Raw genomic sequence first — 24,380 nt, forward strand, 5'->3', positions numbered from 1 at the left:
CACTTTCCAGATTTGTTTTTATTTTCTCTTTCTTTCCTGGACCCCACAGCACCTCCAGTTTGGGAGAACAGCGCTAAGAAAACTGGCCTTTTATCCCAGGCCCCTCGACAGTGTCTTGATTGCTTCATCTCCAGTAATTGCCCCTGGCCGGCTTTATTCGCACGGCCTACCCGGGCATCGGAGTCAGGCTGGTGGGGTTCACATCCTGGCTGTCATTTAACCGTGTCCTGAGGACACAGTGGGTACATACGCTTGGTCCAGGGAGTATCATGACCCTCCTGTCTCCTGCTTCATAAAATGTAGCTGATGGAGAGGAAGCACGGTGCCTCATTCAAAGCATCCAGCAAGGAGTCATCTCTGCCTGCTTTGAGCAGCGTGACCTCCAAATACCTCCAGCAGTTTCTTCATCTGTTTAATGGAGATAATAATAGTCCTTATTTCATAGAGCTCTTGAGGGTTAAAAGAGTTAATATGTATGAGGAATTTAGAATAGTGGCTGGCATATAATTAGCATAAATATAAGTGTTAACTATTATTGTTATTCCCCTACACGTTGTTAGGATCGGATGCTACGGGATGGTTAAAAATATCATTCCCCGTTCACCCATCCGCCCACCTATTCCTTTATTCATTTACTCTGCAGGGTAACATGCCAGGCATGGGGGAGACCACAGAAACATTGTTAATCCCTCCCTTGCTTAAGGGCAGTTAGTCAGAGTGTTTGTTTCCGGGGAGGGTGTTACTGCCTGGCTCAGTGTTGGGGAGGGGAATGGAACGGCATAGGAGCAAGGGTAAAAACAGTGCTGGATTTCAGGGCACGTCTCCCATTTCGCAACTAATACCGGAAGTTGAAACTAGAGCAGGTTGTGCATGAGCCCAAGCTGAACTGTTCATGTGGGCCAGGGACAGGTCATCCGCCTGCTTCTGGAAGGTTCCTGAGCACTAGTGACATGCATGCGGCCTGTCGCTTAGGTCCCTGCCTGTATTCACTGCGTCGTTTTGTTTGGCTCCCACATTTGTGTTTTGATTGTGCGGACTCCTCTGAATCGGGCACAAAACAAAACAAAACAATGAAACAGGTGCTGTTTCTCTTTGGGCCCCTTGCAAGGTATAAACCGTGCGCAGTGTTGACTCAGGCCTCGTGTCGCTGGCTTTTCTGGCTTTCCGTTTTTTTGTCGGATTATAAAAATTGAGCATGGTTGTAACGACAGAGCATTCTGTAGCCAAAGCTAATGGTCGGGGCGGGAAATCCTCCTATCGGCCTGTCCCTGTCGTCCTTCCCCGCCAGGTGTGTGTCTTTTGGGTCTGGATGCCGACCCTCTACGGCTGCGGCCCCCGCCTCGTTATCCGTATGAGAACCCTGTTGTGATCAAAGGTAATTTCACATTTACTGTCGGAATGCACGCAAAGTGCTCTTGTGAACTCCCCTCCCCTCTGCTCTGCCTCGCGATGAAAACACTTTGTACGGTTAAGATGTAGAGTAAGAATGAAAGTCTGAGCAAAAAATACCCGTGAGTGGTGGCGGCGTCTTCTGTAAAATGGGAGACCGTAACCCATGTGTACGTTTTCAGGGGAATCGCGGCTTCTTCGGGAAGCGTCTGACAGCAAATGCAGCTTAAGACATTCACAGATGTCAGCGCGGGGACGGCGAGGTTTCTTTTTTCTCTGGTGTTGAAGGAACAGACTCGATTTAATCTGTCACTGGATGTCCTTCTCCTCAAAAATAGTGCCCGGGGGCCCTCAGGGGCTTTATTTAGAGGCTCTTAGGAGCTTGGCAGTATGTAAATTATGCGTGAGTGTCCTTCATAGTTCCCGGTGGTCACCGTCAGAGGGGTTTCAACATGATTTAGCATTTTGGATGATTTGTAGGAGAGTTAGAGCCAGCCAGTGCGGTGGGGATAGCCCAGGCTGGGTTTGTCGCCGGTGCATTAAATGGGTCTCCATGTCTCGGCTGCTCCTTCCGTTCTCCTCCAGGCCTCTGAGTTGATCTATGAGTAGCTCCCAGCATTGGTGGGTGGCCTCCCAAAAGTCACTGCTGTATCAAGGAGTTCTGAGATTTTTCGAAACGAGAAAGGCCTTAAAACTTTACAAAAGCGCAACTCAACCTTCCCATCAATTCACTGATTCACTCATTCAGTGAACCAACGTTATTGGGCACCTACCTATGCCGGTTAGTACTTTAGGCATGAAGGATAGACTTGTGGAAAGACAAGAGAAGGTTGGGGCGCCTGGGTGGCTCAGTCAGTTAGGCGTCGGACTCTTGATTTCGGTTCAGGTCACGATCTCACGGATCGTGAGTTTGAGCACTGAGTCAGGCACTGCAGCCCGGAGAGAGAGGAGTCTCTCTCTCCCCTGTCTCTCTGCCCCTACCCTGCTCATGCCCTCTCTCTCTGAAAATAAATAAATAAACCAGGGGCGCCTGGGTGGCTCCGTTGGTTAAGCGACCCACTTTGGCTCAGGTCTCGATCTCCCGGTTGGTGGGTCCGAGCCTCGCGTTGGGCTCGCTGCTGTCAGCACAGAGACATTTGGACCCTCTGTCCACCTCCCTGCCCCTCCCCCTCTCGTGCACGTTCCCTCTCTGTCTCTTTCTCGCTCTCAAAAAAATAAATAAATATTAAAAAAATAAATGAATAGGAGCCCCTGGGTGGCTCAGTCAGTTAAGCGTCCAACTTTTGGTTTTCGGCTCAGGTCATGATCTCGAGGCATCGTGAGTTCGAGCCCCGCGTCGGGCTCTGCACTGACGGTGCAGAGCCTGCTTGGGATTCTCTCTCTCCCTCTCTCTCTGCCCCTCCCCTGCTCACTGTCTCTTTCTCTCTGTCGCTCTCAAAAATAAATAAACTTACAAAAATTAAGGTAAACAAATAAATAAACAAACTCTGAAAACAGATGGGGAAGGTCTCTGGTGTTCCGGAGTCCACATTCTGGAAGGGGATAGACATTAAAAAAAAAAAAAAAAGATAGATTGGCTAAAACCCAAGACTGGGAAGCATTTTGGAGAGTCTAACGCCGCATAGCATGATGAAGAGTGACTTGGGTGACAGAACAGGGAGGGAGAGGTGGGGGTCAGGACGGCCTCCGAGGAAGTGACCTTCACACCGAGTCAGGAACGAGGGGAAGGTGTCCGCCATGCCACGATCTGGGGACACGAGCATTCTGGGCCGAGGAGAGAGCAGTTGCAAACATCCTGAGGAGGGACAGGCTCGGAAAAGTGTGCTCCTTTTCCCTTTGCTTCCTCTCCTCCTTATTCTACTTTCAGGAGGATTTGAGAAATTAAATACGTCCCTTTTTTTTGTATTGGGCTTTCTAGTTGAATGGGTAAAACAAATTGTGGAAGGTCCACGCAATGGAATACTACTCAACCGTAAAAAGGAATTAGACACTGATACTTTCAGTGAGGTGGCTGAATCTCGAAAGCCTTATGCTGAGTGAAAGAAGCCAGGACCAGGGCGCCTGGGGTGGGGTTGGGGGGGCTCAGTTAAGCGACCCACTCTTGATTTCGGCTCAGGTCATGATCTCACGGTGCATGGGTTCGAGCCCCACATCGGGCTCTGTGCTCACAGCGTGGAGCCTGCTTGGGATTCTGTCTCTCTCTCCCTCTCTCTCTGCCCCCTGCTCACCCTCTCTTTCTCAAAATAAATAAACTTAAAAAAAAAAAAAGGAGGAAGAAGAAGAAGCCAGAACCGAAAGAGTACACAGGGCATCATTCCACTTCTATAAAATTCTAGACAATGCAAACCAATCTGTGGGGACAGAAAGCAAATTAGCGGTTGAATGGTTGCCTGGGGACAGAGGGGGAGGGAAGGAGAGACTGTCGAGGAGTCCAGGGAAACTTGTGGGGGTAATAGATGTGTTTGTGTTCTTGATTGTCCTCGCGGTCGCACAGTTACATACACATTTCAAAACGGATCAGATTGTACACCTCACACATGTGCGGCTCGGTTTGCTTCAGTCGTATCTCCACAACGATGAAAAACGAGGTTTCTCATTTTGGAACATGCTGGAAATGCACGGTAGAGATAAGGAATTTAGAAAGACATTTAAATGGAAGTCTCCACTGTCGTATGGGTTCTGGAAGGGGATAGACATTATAAGGTCTTCGGGGCTTGGTCATGTTTGATCTGGGAACAAGTATTTGCTTGGGTAGTTCTGGGACCGGGGTTGGCACTGAGCCAACTACCTTGACCCTGGAAAAAGCATAAAGTTTTCCTGGTGTTTTTGAGTTGTCGTGACTTTTTTCTGTGATTCTACCCAGAAACAAAAAGCCCTTTGAATGCCAGGTGCTAATCTAGTCTTGGAATTAGAGGCCCCATGGCTGGTGAGAGAGAGAAGGTTTGAGCCCCAGCAGCTGGTGCATCCAGATGGAGTTTCAGAGTCTGAAGCTGGACCGACACTATTCACGCTGACTTGTAGTTTGCTGACGGGAGGATTAGCTCGAGATGCCGCGATGCAGTTGTCAGGAAGGACCATCTCGGGTGAAGAACGAGGTGTCTCTTTCCAGCCTGCCACGGACAGGTTACGAGAAAAACATGACGAAGAAGAAACACGCAACAGAAAACAGAGTCACCCAAAATGTAAGCTCGAAGTTGTACCACCTCAAAACCGTTCTGGACTGCAGCTCCAAAGATTCTAATTCAGTATGTACACAGTGAGGGCCAGGGCTCTGCCTTTTCATCAATACCCTAGTTACACCGTAGTTGACTTTGACGTGGGTGTCCCAGAGTTCCCATTTTGGGACGCACTCACGCAGACAGGGAAGGTGGGTCGGCGGTGGGGCTTTCTCTATCAGCGTGTCCTTGCGACCCTCTACAAGCTAAATCGAGGACCAGAAATTAAGCTGGGGGGTGCTTCCCTCTGTGTTCTTAGCTTCAGCAAAAGACCCTTTAATTTCAACAGACAAATCACTTTTTAAGGGGCTTGGGGGGTGCTCATAGATTCCTTAAGAGGGCAAGAGAATCAGGCTCAGCCTGTCTAGATCTGGTCTCCAGAAGAGCTCCTGAGGAGATATCGCTCTCACCAACGGAAGCAGTCCCAATGCTGACCCTGCAGAAGCTGGGTGCCATAGAAGCTTCTGGGCGTTGGCTGTAGTTCCCACTCCTGTGACGTCTTCAGCAGACTGGATTCCCTACAGGCCTTGGCTCCGGAGTGAAAGTCTTCGGCAGGGCATTTGGGGGCTGCTTCATAGCTGCAAGGGAGCCTGGGGGAATAGATGCCTGGCATTTTCAGCTTCTGTCTCAGGGGGATCTAAGGCTCATGTAGTGGGGAGTTCCCTGAGCTTTGAGAACCAGAAGAATGTCAGGTGTCTCTATGACTTGTACGGCCCCATCCTCCACCTGAGATGTTCACCGCAATCTTTTTATTTTCCTGAACATCACAGGAGGTCCCCAGAACACACGCTGGGGATGGCCGCAAGCTTTACTTCAGGCATCTAGGGCAGCAACAGCCCTTCTCAGGTTTATTTATTTTTGAGAGAGAGAGAGAGAGAGAGAGAGAGAGAGAATGCAAGCGGAGGTGGGGCACAGAATCCGAAGCAGGCTCCAGGCTCTGAGCTGTCAGCGCAGAGCCCAGCGTGGGGCTCGAACTCATGAACCACGAGGTCATGAGCCGAGCCCAAGTCGGACGCCCAACCGACTGAGCCACCCAGACGCCCCAGCAACAGCCCTTCAGTTGAGTTCATCCTCTGCATTTGAATGGGGCTCTGCCTTCATCATACCCCTTCCAGCTCAACCCAGCATGTCGGAGGATCCCTCAGAAAGACTCCTCAGGCACCATCCATCTGCCCTCAGCCACCTGCTGGAATGTTCTCGGAAAAAAAGGGAGGGAGAAGATAACCACCACGGTTGCATCCTTGCCAGGACTCAGGCTTGGGGCTGAGCACTGTACTCACATTAATTAGCTACCTGAATCCCCCCAGGAACTCTGTAAAGCAGTTCCCATGTTTCCCATTTTACAGATGAGAAAACCGAGGCACTTGAGTAATTGCCCTGGAATCACAGGGGTTTGGAGCCACTGGGTGCCTCATGCCAGGTCTCATGACATCTTTATGAGAGGACAAAAGTTAATAAAACCAAATGAAACAAAGTGATAACAAAAAAACGTCTTCGAGTTTTAGGAAGCCCAGGTGAGGAGGGGACTTGGGACAGGAGTTGGCGTGGGCACAATCTGGACCTCTGTTTTGATTTAAGATAACAGAGCTGTGGTTGCTTTGTATTTTTCTTTTTTTTTTTTTTATGGATGGTCTTTAAATGCCTTTGATTTCGAACTGTGCAGCTGCTGGAGAGCTTTAAGTAAATCCACCCCCATGAATTAAACTGTCTCTGATTCTAGATGAGTTCTTTTTTTTTAAGTTTATTTATTTATTTTGAGAGAGAGAGAGAGAGAGAGGAGAGGGAGAGGGAGAGGGAGAGAGAATCCCAAGCAGGATCCACACGGTCAGTGCAGAGCCCGATGTGGGGCTCGATCCCACGAACCGTGAGATCATGACCTGAGCCAAAGTCAGACGCTCAACCGCCTGAGCCACCCAGGCGCCCCTCTAGATGAGCTCATGACGCAAGCTGGCAATCGAGCCAAGCGCCCCCCACCCCAGCCCCCAAACCCGCCTTCGGGATGACTGCGTAGTTAAGACAGGCAGAAACTTCTGTTTCTTCTTTTTGCCCTGATGGCTGTGGTTGAAGAGTAGTACGGGTGTAGAAGAAAGAGCTATAGAATTGAGGAAAAGGGTGTTGGAGTTGAAACCCTTCTGCTCTGGTTACTGGTAGCAGGATCTTACACCCCAGGCTCGTAGGTGAGCTGGTGGAGCGTCATTATCTATGTAAATCAAGTGACTTCCTCTGTATAGTCACCTGTCTGGGGGTGTTGGCGAGGGTGCCCGACTGTTGGCTCCCCAAGGACGGGACACATGGTAGGTGTTTGGTAAATATTTGTTGAATGAGTGGATCTGGGGAGAGACAGGCTGGTGAAGGGCATCTGTGCACGCTCTAAAATGCTGACAGATGTTAGCAGCCCCGTACTGTTACGAGAGAGAGAGTAGTAGTGTCTCAGCCTTCGGTGCTCTCAGAAATAACCCGCGGTGGGAGGGGGACACCTGGGTGGGCAGTCGGGGAAGCGTCCGTCTTCGGCTCAGGTCATGATCTCCTGGTTCGGGAGTTCGAGCCCCGCGTCAGGCTCTGTGATGAGGCTTCATCAGAGCCTGGAGGCTGCTTTGGATTCTGCGTCTCCCTCTCTCTCTGCCCCTCCCCTCCTCATGCTCTCTCTCTCTCTCTTTCTCCAAAATAAATAAAACATTTTAAAAAGTTAAAAAAAAAGAAAAGAAAAAACCTGGGGATCTTGTTGGAATGCAGTGGGAGGTCGGCAGTGGGGCCCGGGGTTCCAGATCTTCTAACAAGCTCCCAGGTGATACAGGTGCCTCCGGGGCCCCGGACCGCCCTGTGTAGCGAGGGTGTTCAGTGAGCGGCCGGCAACGAGATCTTCCAACAGGAGCGTGGCTCAGAGGTCCAGCTCGTCCAGTGTCCAGAAATGTCCCCGCTCCAGCACCGCACCTGTGAAGGAGCCAGAAGCGCATTCCCGTGTGCTCCTGCAGCATCGAGGGTGGCCTGGCCACGGTAGCTCGCGTTTGCCATATTTGGTGAAAATGTGGCTCTGGCTGCCCGTGACTCTGAGTCACCAGCGCGTGGCACCAGCATTAATAACCTCTAATACTTGTTAGACATGGTGTGTGTTGAGCGGCTGGTCCGCCCTTGACACGTCCTGTTGCCATTCCAGCAAAGGTGGCTGCTGCTGATTGTTTTATGAGACCCTTTCACATCTCCTGAGTCCGTTCTCTTGGCAATGACGTGGGTATCAGCTGTGTGGGCTCTGGAATGTTTACCCCAGATCCCGGACACCCGGGCTTTATTCCCACCTCTGCCCCTTTGCTGGAGGCAGGGGTTTCTCCTGGGGGCAATCTCCACCCTCGGGGACATCTGGCAGCCGGTGGGAACATTTTGGGTCGTCGTGGCTGGGGTGTGTTCCTGGCACATAGTGGAGTGGAGACGCAGATGCTGCCGAACACCGCCTGGGATGGTTCCCACTATAGTCACCGGGCCGAAGATGTCATAGCGCTGAGGTTGAAGAAACCCTGGTGCAGAGGGCGCCTCCTCCAGAGAATGCTTTTGCATAGGCTTCTTGGCTGACTGCAGAGTGGGAGAAGAAAAAAAAAAAATGTCACGTTATTTTTCTTTCTTTTTTAATGTTTATTTATTTTCGAGAGAGCGAGAGATGGAGCATGAGCGGGGGAGGGGCAGAGGGCTCACAGACCCCCGAGGCGGGGCTCGAACCCGGGAACGGCGAGATCACGACCTGAGCGGAAGTCGGACGCGTAACGACTGAGCCGCCCAGGTACCCCGTCCGTGTGTTATTTTTCTAACTTTCAAGGCCAATAGCCTCTTGGGGCCGTGGGTTCAAACCAAGGCCGGTGGGAGCGAGCTCCCGGCCATCTCCGCACCTTACCCCTCTGCCTGGTACAGTGAGGGTGTTGTGGGTCGGGGGGGTGGGGGGGTGGGGGGGTGGGGGTGGGGTGAGATTTTGGTTTTCCCGTCCAACACGTGGAGGGAGGAAGGGAGCCAAGAGCCCCCGCTGGGTGTGTGCCTGTGCCGTCTATTTCAGACCTAGGCCCTGAGCGCTTTGGCCACTGCCCGTCTCTCTCTGGCTCGGATCAGCAGGAGGAAGCAAAGTGCTTAGAGCCACCTTGGCTGCAACAGCCAGACTTGGCTCCCACCCCCCCGCCCCCCCTCCCCCAAGACAGAAGAAGAAGAACGCACGCTAGACAACTCGTTTGGCAGAAAAACACCTTTTCCTCTCCAAAAACCGAGGCACGCCTAATGAGGTGTGGCCTCCCTGGAGTAATTGAATTTGGAATGCCTCTCGGCAGCACGTGGGTCCCTCCAGCGGGAAGCTGCCCCGAACCCCTCCGGCAGCAGGCTCTGGGGGCTCTGCTCTCCTGCCAACGCGTAGGAATAAAATGGGGCGGTGGGGGGAACCCTTGGGGATGGCCCGGCCAGCGCCAGGGACCCCGGGGAAGGCTGTTTCACAGCACAAGGAAACGTCAGCGGGCAGGTGGCGGGCAGGTGCCAGGCAGGCGGCGTGTTGCATCCTGGAAATGGTTTCTTTGCTGCAAGCTCGTGCGAGAGGCAGAAGACGTTTGTCACAGAGGCAGAGACGGGCGGGCCCCACGACGGGATGAGCCTTGATTCTGTCTCTGGCAGCCTTTTACTGCGAGTGATAGGTGCCATCTGGGTCTGACTTGAGAAACGACCGTGCTGCAGGCGCTTCCATCCGTGCAGCTTATTGATCGGCTGTGTCCCACCTCCCTGGAGGAAGGGGAGAGAAGGGAAAAACTCAGGGGCTGCAGTACAGCCCCCGCAGTGTGGTGCTGGGGGCTGCGGCTGCCCCCCCATGGTGACAGTATACATGATGGTCCTTACGGCTTCCTCCCTCCGATCGCCACGCTGTGCCCCCACAGAGACAAGCCAGGTCTGCAGGCACGGTGACCTTTCAGAAAGATGCATGCGTCTTCTGATTTGTTTTCCTCATCAAAATGGTGTGGCCGTGATTCATTTTTCCACCCTTGATACGCTGGGCCCGAAAGCCATTCATCTGGAGCGGAACACCTGAGGATCCCATTCATAAATAATCCTTTTTTTTCTGGGTCCCCCCAGCCGTGGGGTGTGCGGGGAGATTTACACGCCTGGAGCCCACAGGCCACACTCACGGGGGAGAGTGCGTACCCGCTCCTCTGACTTGGCGTGTGGGATTAAACAGTCTGGATCAATATATTGCCATCAGCCCCGAGGGGACATGTTTACGGCATCTACATGAGAGTTAATAATGTAGAAGAGACAGGATCTGCCATCGGCCACAACCGGGGCATAAAACCCATCTTCCAAGTAAAAACGTGAAGGCACTTTAGCAAAAGTTCTGTCTGTGGCTGTTCAGCCTGCAGAGAGAGAAAGGTCTGTGGAGGATAAGGCTGCCTGAAATGAGTCAGGAGGGGTGAGTGGGGTGATGGGGAGAGGGGCCTTCCTGGCGATCGGGCTGTACAGCTGAGTGGCTAAGGGCCAGGTCAAGCGCCTCAGTTTCTGCAAGTCTCAGTCTATTAATGACCATAATAGTACCTGGCCTCGTAGGTTGTTGGAAGGATCTATTGGACTAATGTGTATAAAATGTGTAGCCCGTCCCTGGGGTTTAGCGATGGCTCTGTGAATGTCAGGCGGGAGATGACGATGCCGTTGATGACGTTGCTGTTGGTGGCAAGGGATCACTTGATGCCTGGAAGGTACCAGATTACAAAGTAAAGTCACATGCCCTCACCTGACTCCTACTACCCTGTGTCAGGTAAGAAGCAGCCTCTTCTCCTGCTTCAAAGCGTGCTTGGCGGCCTGGAGGCCAGGCAGAGCGGTCACAGAACGCGCCCGCGGTGGGATGATTGTTTGAACTCCAGATCTGGTCTTGACCTCTGCCCTAGAGCCCTGTCCTTCGCTGCCCTGACTTCCTCAGGCGGTCTGTTGGCCGTGGGGCCCCGAGGCTGTAACGTGGTTTTCACCTACCGCTAGCAAACTCTGGGTAAAGGACACTGGTCACCGAAGTCGTCACTCAGCATTCTTGTTTGCGTGGTATTTTGGCCTTTGGATGGTCTGTGTCTTCATTCTGTTGTGTTCACCGAGTGTTGCCAATTCATGGTGAATATGGCAGGCGGGAGACCCCAAGCAGCCAGAGCCTGCGTGTGGAGGGAAGGTTGCCAATTCGGCAACTAGGATTCTGTGTACCCTTTTTTGGTCAATTAAAACCTTGTGTTTAACTCAGATCATCCCTTCATGGGGCCATCTGAGTCCGTAATAATCTCAATGGCTACATGTGCTGAGCCAGGCATTCACTGAAACGCTTTACAAGTACAATCTCAGTTATAGGCTTTGCAGCAGCCTTACAAAGAAGGCCCTTTTATATGGCAGCGTTCTTGGCTGCAATCAACCGAAGCCAACCTGCTATTCCAGAAGGACGGAGTTTGTGGGAAGGACACTGGGGCTTCCAGAGTGGTTGGAGGGCTGAAACACAAGGCTGCGGCAAGGGGCAGGGGCGCGATGGATCCCAGAGGACCAGGCAGCAGGGGAAGGCTGTTCTGTGTGCCGGCTCAGCTGACCAATCCCCTCCGAGTCCACTCAATCAGGATATGCTGTGCTTACGTCAAGACCTGCCGTTTGGGGGGCCTGGCTGGCTCAGTCAATAGAGCATACGACTCTTGATCCTGGGGTTGTGAGTTCAAGGTCCATATTGGCTTCTACTAGTGTTTACTAAAAAAAAAAAAAAAAAAAAGAAAAAAGACTTGCCATTTGGCCAGGCCAGGGGAGGAACAAAAGATCTTGCCTTTCAAGCACTAATAATGCCCACTGGGGAGTCCCCAAAAGGAGTTTTGAATGTCGGTTGGTGGCGGGGAGGGCTGGATTCTCCATAGCCCAACGTGGCAAATAACCACCACAGGAACATTGATGGCCCCGTTGTATAGATGAATAAACTGAGGCTCAAAGGGTTGGGCAAATTGCCCAGTTTCCACGGGCATCCAATGGCAGAGCTGGGATTTGCCCTCAGAATTCTCCTCCTCCAGACACTAAGCTGCTAACCACTGAGCAGTCTGCCTCCTGTTAGGGACTTCCTTGCATCGATGAGGATGAGCTCAGGGCTGACCGTCACAGGATGGTCTACTCCAAGTGATCTGAGAGTAAGGAAATTTACTAGCTCCCCTTCTCAGAGTGGGTTAATCCAGAGCCTCAGTCATGACATCAGGGACCCGTGCCAGTCTCATTGTAAGGCTGGGTCCCCTTGTGGCTACAGGGTGACAGTCACGGGCTTCAAGTCTCCTTGCTCCCTCGTTCATGTCCCACTGGGGAAAGTGAGAGTAGGCTGTCCTCTCTTCTCTCTCTCTCAAGTACATGAAAGAACTTTCTCAAAAGCCTCTGGCAAACCTCTCCTGGAGTCTCACTGGCCAGAACTGGGTCACATGAGCACTATTAAAACACATGCTAGGTGTGATTAACCTCAGACCTGTCCCTGGAGATGGCCACAAACCCCAAACTGCATGGCCTTTCCCAGATGACGGAGGAGAGATACAGATATTAGAGAGTTGCCCATGGTCCACTAAAGGGAATAGCAATGCATTTAAATATCCATTATTTATAACGAGGACCCAGGCTGGTGACTAGATTTCCTATACTGATACCTGTGATCAGGTTTATCTCCTTCTCTAGTTAATAAATGCTTTCGCTACACAGCAGCAGTATAAAAAGAACGAAGATACATTATTTGTTCATTGTTCTTTCCAGCCTGGACTTTAGAATCCGACCAGACTATGGCTCGCACATTCTCTCACAGACACCCCGCCCTGGAGCTCTCCTAACCACCTCTCATTGCCTTTACAGGCTCGTTTTATTTGTCAACATCATTTTAAAACACAGCTTGCCTCCCAGTGCAGTCACTGGTGCCATCCATGAGGAAGGGTGGTTTGGAGGAAGGGGGAAGATAGGGCAGAGAAGAAACTTCGCCGAAGGCATGACATCTCCCCGGTGGAGAGGCTTCTCAGAGCGGGATTGCGCCGTTGGTCGGTGTGCTGTGGGTTGCAAGTGACAAAGGTCCAAGTGGACCCTGTGTAAGGAGGAGAGGGACTGAGTAGGGGCTGGAGTACCTTGGCAAAGGTGCAGGCAGACTTCAGGAACCAATGACACGAGGGGCTCACGAGGCCTCTCCACACATTCCCCTCTCGTTCTGCTTCTCACTGTCCTTCCTGTCCACTAGACCGGCTTCCTCCACTTCTGACATACCCTCGTGGACAGAAATGCGGCTGCCTGGAACGCTCTCTGCCTTATGCCAAGATATTAGATGCTTATTTTGTTTTTTTAAGAGAGAGAGAGAGAGAGAAGGAGAAAACCCCAACCTGAGACAAAAATCAAGAGTCAGACGCTCAACTGACTGAGCCACCCAGGCGCCCCTTTTTCAGTTTTCATTTCAAGGATCCCTGAAAGGGCTGTCTGTGGTTCAGTGTGGCTCAGTGCCAATCCCTGGCCAGTCACCTATGGTCAGGAGTCACGCAGTACTTACAAAGTGATTCCCAATGGGGAGTGGGGCAGTTCTGGGAGGGTGGTCCCATGAATTCCATCACAACTATCTTAGTGACATTGAGGGGAGAGTGGGGGGAAGGGAGCTTCCTTTGTGAGTCTGGGGACTTTGGCTCTGCCTGGAATTTCCCAAGGAGACTCAAGTTCTCTCTCATCTCACCCCTTCCTCTGGAGGATTCTCTGGAAGCTGTTGGATCCCTCAGGAAATGGTGGTTGACAGAGCTGGACAAATGGACACAGCACAGTCCCCGCCCTCAAGGAGACTAGAGACGGGTCAGGGAGACGGATGCGCACACAACTTTGGAGCCTTCACTGGGACTCCTGGGGACGTCAGCTGTGACACTCACCAGGCGTCATGGCAGTTTCCTGCGTGGGGGCTTCTGCAGAATCTCTGCCACGTCCTGGACTTGGCTCTGTGCCGCTGTGACAGGTAAGTGATGGGATGAATACCCCCCCCCCCCATTCAAGGCAGAATCAGAATTGCCAGAGAGAGGTGCAAGCCGGCTGCCTGTGAGAGGGGAGCCGGGGACTGGGGAGGCCATCACAGATGTGGCCTGCACCGAGCTGTGCCACAAGGGGCCAATAGATGGAAGAAATGGCCACTGAGAGGAGGTGAGGTGGGAGGTCAGCTCCTCCTGAACGGCTCTGCAGTCTTCTCGGTGTTTCTGTCCCTGGCCTGGGCTCTGACAACCCAACATACTCCCCAGAACGCTATCTGAATCACAGCGATCAAACCCGAGTTGTCCCTGAGATCCAACATCTGCCGGTATATGCCACGCCTTCCGGGTGCTCTGGGTGTTTCCAACCAGCCAGTCCTACTCATCTTCACGATGAGTACCAGTCTATGGCACTTTGTCACAGCAGGCTGGACCGACCAAGACAGCACAGATCGCAGAGGCTGCTGCCTTTCCACTGGGCTTTCAGAGAGAGGCCCTCAAGTTCCCCCCCGAGGCTGGCCTGCTCCTGAATGGGGATGAGACATGCTTTTATAACTGGTGTCAGAACTGGCCAGGATGGGACTGAGCCCCAGTGTCCCATGGGGACCTGGAACCAGTGCAGCTGATAGGAGAAGGAGGGCTGGATGACAGAGGAACCAGTCAAGGTGTGTGTGGAAAACCACCTGAGCCGCAGGGTGAACCAGGTGAGTGGGTTTGCTTCTGAAGGACTGAACCCTGGTGGGCCTTCTGCAGAATGGCGACACTGTGGGGATGGCCCCAGGACAGCAAAACATGGTCCCAGCAGCCAGAGTGCCCCCCCAACCCCCACCCCCGGGGAACTGAAGTCAGGAGCCAGGGCGACAAGGGACAAGCATGAACCCGGGCTTTATATCCAAATATTTTAAAAGGTTTGTTAGGACAAATCAAGGCCAAGGTGAGGCTATGAATGAATCCTATTTCCTATTCCACATAGATTTTCTTTCATTTATTTTTGGTTTTCATTCAGGTATTTGCTGGTTTGTTTACTTTCAGGGAAGCCACGGTTTCCTAGCAGGGTTCACTGGACCCTCGAAGGATGAGGATTTCTAAAGAAAGGTCCTAAATTTCTCATCTAAGGGCTTTCTGCTTCTGAAAGTATGACCCGCTCTTAAAAGAACACATTTTATAGCAGGATCTGGGACACATGGACACGCACGTCACTGAAACAAGGGTTTCAAAAGCCAAAACTTGCCCAGAATAGAGGTGGAACAGTCTTAGCATCGTGGTGCTCAGAGAGTGGTCCCGAACCAGCAGCAGGTATCGCCTGGGATCTTGTTGGAGAGGAGGCCTCCCAGGCCCCACCCCACATATGCTCTATGGGGGGTTATTGGAACATTACCAAGACTTCCATGTGATTCTGATACATTCTAAAGCTTGAGAACCACTGCATTGTCATATAATATACTATGCTATTCTAATCTATTAATGAAAAAAACTTTATTTTTTAAAAGTTTATTTATTTTGAGAGGGGGGGAATGAGTGGGGGAAGGGCAGAGAAAGAGAGGGAGAGAGAGAATCCCAAGCAGGCTCCATGCTGTCCACGCAGAGCCTGACGTGGGGCTTGAACTGATGAACTACGAGATCATGACCTGAGCTGAAACCGAGAGTCAGATGCTTAACCGACTGAGTCACCCAGGCGCCCTGGAAAAAAACGCCTTATTTTTAAGCTACAAGTTTGGGGGTAGTCTAAAGGCTACCTAAGAAACCCTCTGAGGCTCTCTGTGGGCTCCCACCTGCTTCCCTTTCCAAGTTCATCTCGTACTATCTGCCCCTGACAACCTTGCTCTAGCCAGCCCGCCTCCTTTCTGCTTCTCAAACTCAGCCCTTTCTAGAAGCTCTTGAACCTCTGCCATGTTGCACCCCTGCCGAGAGCCTCTCCCTGCGGCTCTCACAGGACTTGCTCGTGCTCTAGAAGGAGCCGTGACTTAGATGCTCTTCCTCAGGGAGACTGCCCTGGCCAGTCTGTTTCCTTTTTGGTAGAGCCCTTAACACAGCTGATACCTGTCTGCCTCCAGTTGAAGGTAAGCTGTGTGGAACGATGCCTGGCATATAGTAGGTCTTCAGTAAATATTTGTCGAAGGAAGGAATGGATTAATACCTTTCAATCCGACGGACCTGGTGGAACACCTCATGATCACCCGGGGAGCATCTTCAATCCACAAAGCCCCGCTCCCCCTCTGCGGTGTGGTCCTTTGGGGATGATATGGAGAATCCCCTGTCCCGATTCCTGGCTTCCCCTGTCCTCCACCATTCTTCGTATGCAATATCTTAACCAGGAAAATATAGAGGGAGTAGCACCAGACTCGAAGTTAGGGCACAAGGGTTACACACAGAGTTCAGTCCGGCCTGGCCATTTGACCTTGGGCAGGTCTCTGAGTGCCTTTAGGCCCAGGGCAGTTGGGGTCACAAACCTGCTTATAAGAGTCGTCAAGAGTGAGATGGGAGAGAGCTTAGGAACATGCCGCGTATTACGAAGGACTCACAAGCTTCCCACCTGAGGTATTGACCCATAAGCCGCATGTGCGACACAGAGACACAAGACCCTCAAGGAAGCCTCCGGAGCGTGGGCATACAAGTCCGTGGTGGGAGCCCGCAGATGTGAAAATACTACCACTGGTCTTGTGAAGAGTCCCTGAGCCTCAGGGTCTAAAAGACGGCTCTGCTGATTTGCATAAGGATTTGCAGAGCCTTTGCAAGTCATTGGAGGCAGATGGGAATACATCAGGATCCATAATACTCTGGCAACCATCGTTGGCCCCTTCACCTTCACGGCCTCCCTGCTGGAGCCCAGCCTGGAAAAATGGCGGGTTGGGCTTCCCCTGGGGGCTCCCGCGGCCGCCCCCTCCTTCCAGAAGCGAGTATGGGGGCTTCCGAGGGCACTCCAGTGCCACGCTGCCTGATGGATGGCAGGCCTTAAGCGTGACTGAGCTTTCACAGTGGAAACCATTAAAGGGTATTCTCCTTTTAATTCTTTGTGGTCGTTCTCACTCCTTCCTCGGAGAAACCTCTGATTTTTCACTTGCGAGACGCTTGGCTGCGCTTGTCATACCCTAAAAGGTGATTTCAGTTCTCCGATGCCAGGGAACCTTTTCCGCTGATCAAAACACAGCTGCAGAGGCCCGTGTGATCTGCTAATGGGCACCCCAACTCTGGGGTATGTCTCTCCATACCTGGGAAAATAGATATAATTAGGATAACGGATATCATATGTATATGCAAATGCAGCAGGTAGAAATGACTAGCAGTGAGACCGGGCTTGACTTTGCCAAATCCCGTCAGGCCGGCGGTGCAGGTTAACCAGCGGCGACACCATCAGGCCCGTGCCCGCCCCGGAATCAGCTCAGGTGTCTCCTATCATCCCTCTGTCTCCCCCAGCCTGGACCCCTCCTGCAAATTATGTGTCCTGTCCACATAAAAATAGATCGCTCCAGCTCCTATGAGGCTGCAGGGCTCCCCGCATCCCAGAGAAAGTGAGGAAAAGCGGGACAAGAAGAGAGCTAGCTCTCTTCCCCGTTTGGCCTTTGAGAAGGCTTCTGTCCCCAGAGTGGTGGCGACTGGACCAAAGGGGACCTGGCCAATCATTGCTGAACCCGAGCTGCCTGTTTCAAAAAGGCTCACCTCGTTAGGAGGGCCTGGAGGTCCGGTGACTTACCTCTCTGGGCCTTGGGTTCGTCGCCCTAAAATGGGCAAAATAATACCACCTGCCTCAAAGGGTCTGGTAAGCCGTAAGCCTCAGCTAATGTGATCCTCTACCGTGGGTTCGTGGCGGGATGAAGGCAGTATACTCTCCACCGTGTCCCTCCGTCTGCGTGCTCTGGGATAAGTCACTTTACCTCTCCCAGCCTCAGTGTCTCCATCTGTAAAATGGGCGAATATCACCCACTTTCCCGGGCCACGGGAGGGTCACATAGACAGTGGATGGGTGACGTGGTTTCGCATAACAGGAAACGACAGGAGCTAGTTGTACATGTGGAGGATGAATGTGTTCGGGGAGCCCCGAGCCTGTTGTGCTGGGGAGAGCCTCGCTTGTGAAGCTCTGAGTCTGATAGGCGTTGAAGAGGTCCATCCAGCCCATCAAAAGCACTAGAAAGCTGTGCAGGCACAGAGCACGGGCACTGACTTTTTCCAAGCCGTGCAGGCATTCAACATGGGCATCCAGCTGCTTCTACCAAACTGCGACATCTGACTTTTGGGTTGGGGGTCAGGGCTCAGGCCTTTTTCACTTCTGTACGCTCTGTGTCTAACACAGTGCCTAGTTCGTCGTAGACGCTCAAAAAATATTGATTGGCCGCTGACCTACACCATGAGCTAACCTCTCTGCCCCATGGGGGGTGGTGAGAATGCTGTCAGAGTCTTGGCCCCTCGGCCGGTGGCGGGGACAGTGCTTGTACGGTGCGGGTGGACTCTGGGGTCAGAACCACATTCAGATCGCGGTTCTGCCGCATCCTAGCGGTGACCGTGCTTGAACTGCGGTTTAGGAAAACCTGCTGACCATCGCTTTGCCTCATCTGTACAATGGGGATAAAAATACTGCCTTCTTTATAAGATCACTGTGCAGGCTCCTTAAGCTTGCACACGTCAGTGCCCGGCATGTGTCTAAAAGGAAGGTGGCTGGACTGAAGTGAATCTCCTCCCTCCCTCCCCTCCCCTCCACTCCCCTCCACCCTCCTTCCCCTCCTCACTACACAGATTCCAGGACATTTCGTACCCAGTCTGGTCCCAGGCCCCAGAAGTGAAACTGATGCTTTATCTAACCATGGCATTGATGTTTCTTATTCTGTTGAAGGCATCAATATTTGTTCAATAGTATAAGTCTTAAATAAGCGTCTAAACGACATATTACAGATGATGAAAGTCATTTCCGCACAGAAGATTATCTCACACGATCATGTTTCCATCGTTATCTGGGGCCTCTGTAGTTGGCAAATCTCCACAGCTACTTAAATGATAACATTAGTCCTAATACCGTGTAAAATGACTAGTTCCTCGGGGTAGGTTTATTTTTAATAGTGTATGTCAGCAGCAAATAGCCCGGAAGATCCCAGAGGAAAATGCACAGCTCACGCTCTCGCCGAAGCGATGATATGGATATATTTAATATCTATGTTAAAAACCTTTTAGGCGCCATGGTGATATTGAACTGGATAGTTAGATCGTGCAGACAGAATCCTTGGCCGTTTATAGGGCCTGATGCAGGGTGCATTACAGAAACCGTTTGAGGTTGTTCCAAGTCAAATTTGGGCTTCAAAAATCTTTGACAGACATTTGACAGCAAGCAGGTAGTAAAATACCCTGAAACACAAGCTGGGAGAATAAAATCGCTTCCTTTTTTTTTTTTTTTTTGGTGAGTCTGTTGATAAGTTTGCTGCACTATTAAGATGCTTAATCACTTGCCTCCAGCAAGAACAACCTTCCACCTGAAGTTGTGATTTATTAGAGTGCCCGGAACATACTTGCTGTCCACCCAAAAGATGGCCAGGGGATCCTTAGAGGGAAAATAAGGACCATAATTTGAATTCAGGCACATAGCTACCAATGAATGGGGTTGAAAACCAAAATTATTTTGGAGTTGATGTCAGGGGACGTAATATAAAATTTGTGCCCAGATGCACAGGGTTAAGAGATAGAGTGGCCATAGGTCTGGCTTAAACCGTCCCTGGTCTAATGGCCCTGGGACAGTCGTGAAGGGAGTGCCAGGGGAGGGGACAAGGGGCAGCAGGGGGCGAGGCTGCCTGCTAGGGACATCCACCTTCCAAGAAGAAGCATTCCTCTCTGCTTCGGGAGAAGCCCAGCTGGAAAGGGCAATGGGCAGATAGATGCCTGGTTTCAGTGGATTGTTACCCTCAATGTCTCTTCCCTCTGGTCTTTGTAAGTGTGGATCTCACTCCCACTTTCCACATTGAACCCAGGGCAAACTGAGTTCAGGGGCAACGCCTCCGAGGCGGTGAGGGTGATTGAGGTACCCAGTTCCATGGACCTCACTCTTGGAGGAAGGGGTGTGGACGCGAAATAAATAAAACAACACCAACGGCACTGATTTCACTGTTTAACTTCGTGTTTTCCACGATGATTGGACTATGAATTCCTTTCTTGTCAGAATGTCTGTCATCGTTTTGCCATCGTGAAATGCAGTTTAAGAAGCACCCTGGGGTCAGCAGAGTTCGAAAAATACCCCTTGCCCCTTTTCCACATTCTCTTCTTCAGATTATTCAAGCAAACCTGAATGCAGGTACTCTTGGGAAGAGATTCTGCAGGTGGAATTAAAGTCCCAAGTGCCTTTGACTTCGCAATGGGGACGTTCTCTGGGTGGGTCTCACTCCATCAGTTGAGCCCTTGATTGAAAGAGTCAGAAGGATCTGAAGTCCCCTCGCCAGCTTTGAGGGTGAAGGGGACCACGCGGGAGGGAATGTGAACAGTGCAGGGAAGCAGAGAACAACATTGGCTGGCAGCGTGCAAAGTGGGACTCGACCCCACACCCACAATTACCAGCCACGGAATTGTGCCAACGACCCGCAGGACTTCGAAGGCAGATCCCTCCAGAGCCCCCAGAGAAGAGTCCAGTTTGGCTGACGCCTTGCTTTGGGCCTTGTGAGATCGTGCGTAGGGAACACAGGTGAGCCCGCCCGATTTCCGACCCACAGAGCTGTGAGATAAAAAAATGCCTGCTCTTGGGGGTGCCTGGGTGGCTCAGTCAGTTAAGCGTCTGACTTCGGCCTAGGTCATGATCTCACAGTTTGCGGGTTCGAGCCCCGTGTCGGGCTTTGTGCTGACAGCTCGGAGCCTGGAGCCTGCTTTGGATTTTGTGTCTCCCTCTCTCTCTGCCCCTCCCCCGTTCATGCTCTGTCTCTCTCTGTCTAAACAATAAATAAACATTAAAAAAAAATTTTTTTATTTTTTATTTTTTATTTATTTATTATTATTTTTTTTAATGTTTTTTATTTATTTTTGGGACAGAGAGAGACAGAGCATGAACGGGGGAGGGGCAGAGAGAGAGGGAGACACAGAATCGGAAACAGGCTCCAGGCTCCGAGCCATCAGCCCAGAGCCTGACGCGGGGCTCGAACTCACGGACCGCGAGATCGTGACCTGGCTGAAGTCGGACGCTTTAACCGACTGCGCCACCCAGGCGCCCCAAAAAAAAAATTTTTTTTAAATGCCTGCTCTTTCAAGCCACTAGATTTGTGCTAATTAGTTGTACAGCAATAAGAAATCCATAACTGTGGGGGCGCCCAGGTGGCTCAGTCGATTAAGTGTCTGACTCTTGATTTGGGCTCAGGTCGTGATCTCACACTTTGTGAGATCAAGCCCCACATAGAGCTCTGTGCTAACAGCACAGAACCTGCTTGGATTTCTCTCGTGCGTTCTCTCTGCTTCTCCCCCGCTTGCACTTCCTCTCTCAAAATAAATGAACTTTAAAAATAACAGAAAATAAAACAAAATAAAATGTTAAAAAAACAAAACAAAACGTGACTGTTGGTTCAGAGAAATCCAAGCAGAAATAATTGTGGTACCTTTGTCCTTACCCCGTGACGTTTATAAAGTGTTTTACCCGTAGCAAGCACTTTAATCAGGTATGGGCAGGGCAGGTGAGGAAACAGACTCGGGGAGTCTGAGGGGCCTGCCCAGGACACTCAGCCAGTAATTGGAGACAAGGCAGCTTGGATGGGGCTTTTCCTGTGACTTAGGGTGGGGAAGTTTCCTTTACTCTCTCTTGCTTTCAAATGGGAAAAACGCGAGCATTGCCTTGCAAGAAGGAGCTTGGAAAGGAGGGTGAAAAAAAAAATCATAGAGGGACACACCGGGCAAAGAATTCCGCGGCTTGGTGAGAGAGGCCCTTTCTTCATCGCTTGTGTCTGACCAGAAAAGCTTGTTAGGAAAAAGGGCTCACAGCTGTGAGCCAGTGACAATGTGTGGGGGCAGGGTGTGGAGGCCGCCGGAAGCGGACTGCTGGGAAGCTTTATTTGGGTGACTGAGAGCAAAGACACACAGGCCTAGAATACCAAGAGGAACGAAGTTTGCCGGCTGACCTCCCAGATGGGCGGTTTGCAGAGGTGGGATTGCCCGCATAATTAGTTTGCCTTCTTTGCCTCTAGTTCCTACCTAGGCAGCCGCACCCCTCTAAGGGGTCCCTGACTTAGCATCATGGAGCACACAAGTCATCTGGGACCACCCCTCATGGGCGCCAGTGGACCCTGAGTTTCTATTTCCAACACACACACACACACACACACACACACACACACACACACATTCTCTACTTAGCTGTAATATCATGGCAACTCTCCATGTTGGTTACTGATCACTTCCTGATGGAGTAGAGCTCCTTACCAAGCACATTTAGTGTGCGTGTGTCCAGCATGAGTCAGAACTATGTGTTTACTATTGTCCTAATAATAATAAAGTCCAACCCTGATACAGTGCAGACCCAGGGCTGGACACTGTCTTCAGAGTCTGCTGGTTAACTCACTTCTAACAGCGAGCGCACGAGATCCTGGAGAAGCCATCCGGGTTCCTAAACATGTTTCTGCCCAGAGGGAGGTCGAGGTTTTGTAGGCTCCGAAGCTTATACAATCTTGCCGGTCCTTTGGAAGGGGGAAAAAAAAGTTACAAATATAAAATTAGGTAGACGGTCTTGGAAGGAGCCCAAGGAAGAGAGGGGCTCTGAAGCGTTATAGTAAATCTGCCTTGGTTTCCCTCTTTCTCCTTGGCACATGTTAGCTTTGCCTATTCCTGCCCCCTGTGAAGTCAGCAAGGCCACCTGACTCACACTGGTCAACCGAATGTGAATGAGCTTCCTTTGTGTCACTTCCAAGAGGAAGTTTTTACCCTCGGCGTGTGATTCCCGACTCTTCTCCCCTCTCTTCCTGTTCACGGTCCTGCACTGATGGTGGAAGCCTGTGACAGGAAAGAATTGCCTCTGCCCGGGGGACTCCAAATCATTACAATGATTGGAGCATCTCTCCGTGTCTACCCTGCCCCGCGTCAACCCGCAGTGAACACAGAGCGTTCAGTGAGAAATGAGCTTTTGTTATATTAATTGACCAAGATTTTGGAGATTAGTTTTTTTTTTTTTAACCACAGCAAACCTGACATCACCTAACTGCTATAGATAGGGTACTATCATTGTTCCCGTTTTCTAGACGACAAGTCGAGGAACAGAGAGGTTTAGTAACTTGCTCATGATCACACAGCTGGTTAGTGGTTGACTTGGGATGAAGTGTCCTGGTCTCCCAGTGACACCAGGGAAGGGTGGGGGCTTTATTAAATGAAGATATTGGTCTCATCTAGAGGCTGCTACTCAGCAGAGAGTAGCTACTCAGGAGCAGAGAGAGACTCCCAAGCAGGCTCCACACTGTCAGCACAGAGCCCGGTACGGAGCTTGATCTCGTGAACCATAAGATCATGTCCTGAGCCAAAACCAAGAGTCAGACACTCAACCCTCTGAGCCACCCAGGTGCCCCGTTGCCAGATCTTTAAAATTTTTTTTTCAACGTTTTTTTATTTATTTTTGGGACAGAGAGAGACAGAGCATGAACGGGGGAGGGGCAGAGAGAGAAGGAGACACAGAATCGGAAACAGGCTCCAGGCTCCGAGCCATCAGCCCAGAGCCTGACGCGGGGCTCGAACTCACGGACCGCGAGATCGTGACCTGGCTGAAGTCGGTCGCTTAACCGACTGCGCCACCCAGGCACCCCCGGTTGCCAGATCTTTTAAAAGAAAGGCTGTCAACCCAGAGTTTCCATGTGAAATCCCAATTATTATAGACAGGCAACTTGTTGAAGTCTGTTTTTTTTTTTTTTTTTTTTTAAACACCATGAGGTCAAGGCATCAGTGACCTTGATTTGGTTCGCCAGTTTGAGATCTTATGACACCCAACCTCTCATTAAGAAACAAACAAACAGGGGCGCCTGGATGGTTCAGTCGGTTAAGCATCCAACTTCGGCTCGGGTCACGATCTCGCGGTCCGTGAGTTCGAGCCCCGCGTCGGGCTCTGGGCTGACGGTCGGAGCCTGGAGCCTGCTTCGGATCCTGTGTCTCCCTCTCTCTCTGCTCCTCCCCTGTTCATGCTCTGTCTCTCTCTCAAAAATAAATAAACATCAAAAAAAATTTCTTTTTTGGAAAGAAACAAACAAAGACAACTGGGAATTCACGCTGGTAACAGGTACGTGCCACATGACAGGGCTGTAACAGACACAGCAGTTCCGGAGTGCTTCAAGGCCACATAGCACCTGCCATGAACGATTGCATTCGGATGCAGCCTGGAGAAGAGAGGTCTCGTGTAGCAAGATGATGAGGGTTAAGGGTGTTCCCGGTGTAGAGAGACTAACATACGTTTTCAGGGATTCGACCACACAGAAAACGTCTTGTCAGAGGTACTCAAATTTCTCTATGAGCCTGCCATACTCACATGCTAAGAGTCCTTGAGGAAACACTAATTGTTCCGTATGATGAGTATCTGGAAGCTTGACTGTCACTGTGAACGTGGGGGTGAAGCAGGATGCTCTGGTGGGTTGTCACCCAGCCAGAGAGACAGGGGGCTATCACGAAGCAAGTCTTTCCAGACTGGAGATCGGCCCGGACCCCAAACTGGCCGCTCCCTGATGAGGTCCAGGTGTTGACGTCCGACTTGTCTCTTCTTCAGCTTTGTCTGTGGGGCTCCGCTTACTCCCGGGGAGCGGGACAGTGAAGAATAAGAAGGTCCTGTACCCATAATTCCTAAGACTAAGGCTCTGACAAGGAAAGTCATGGTCAGATGAGACTCGCACGC

The 24,380-nt window shown here is 51.3% G+C and overlaps 1 long non-coding RNA gene across 1 annotated transcript in view; it reads left to right on the forward strand.

Moving 5' to 3' along the window:
- The window catches only part of LOC131499102 (uncharacterized), a 22,545-nt gene extending 5,965 nt beyond the window's left edge, over window positions 1-16,580 (forward strand). The window contains exons 2-3 of the long non-coding RNA XR_009255723.1: window positions 13,311-13,566; window positions 14,606-16,580. This is a non-coding gene — a long non-coding RNA (uncharacterized LOC131499102). The remainder of the gene's footprint in view (window positions 1-13,310; window positions 13,567-14,605) is intronic.
- The last annotated feature ends 7,800 nt before the right edge of the window (window positions 16,581-24,380 follow it).

This window comes from Neofelis nebulosa, chromosome 17, assembly GCF_028018385.1.
Source record: "Neofelis nebulosa isolate mNeoNeb1 chromosome 17, mNeoNeb1.pri, whole genome shotgun sequence".
Classification (NCBI taxonomy): domain Eukaryota; kingdom Metazoa; phylum Chordata; class Mammalia; order Carnivora; family Felidae; genus Neofelis; species Neofelis nebulosa.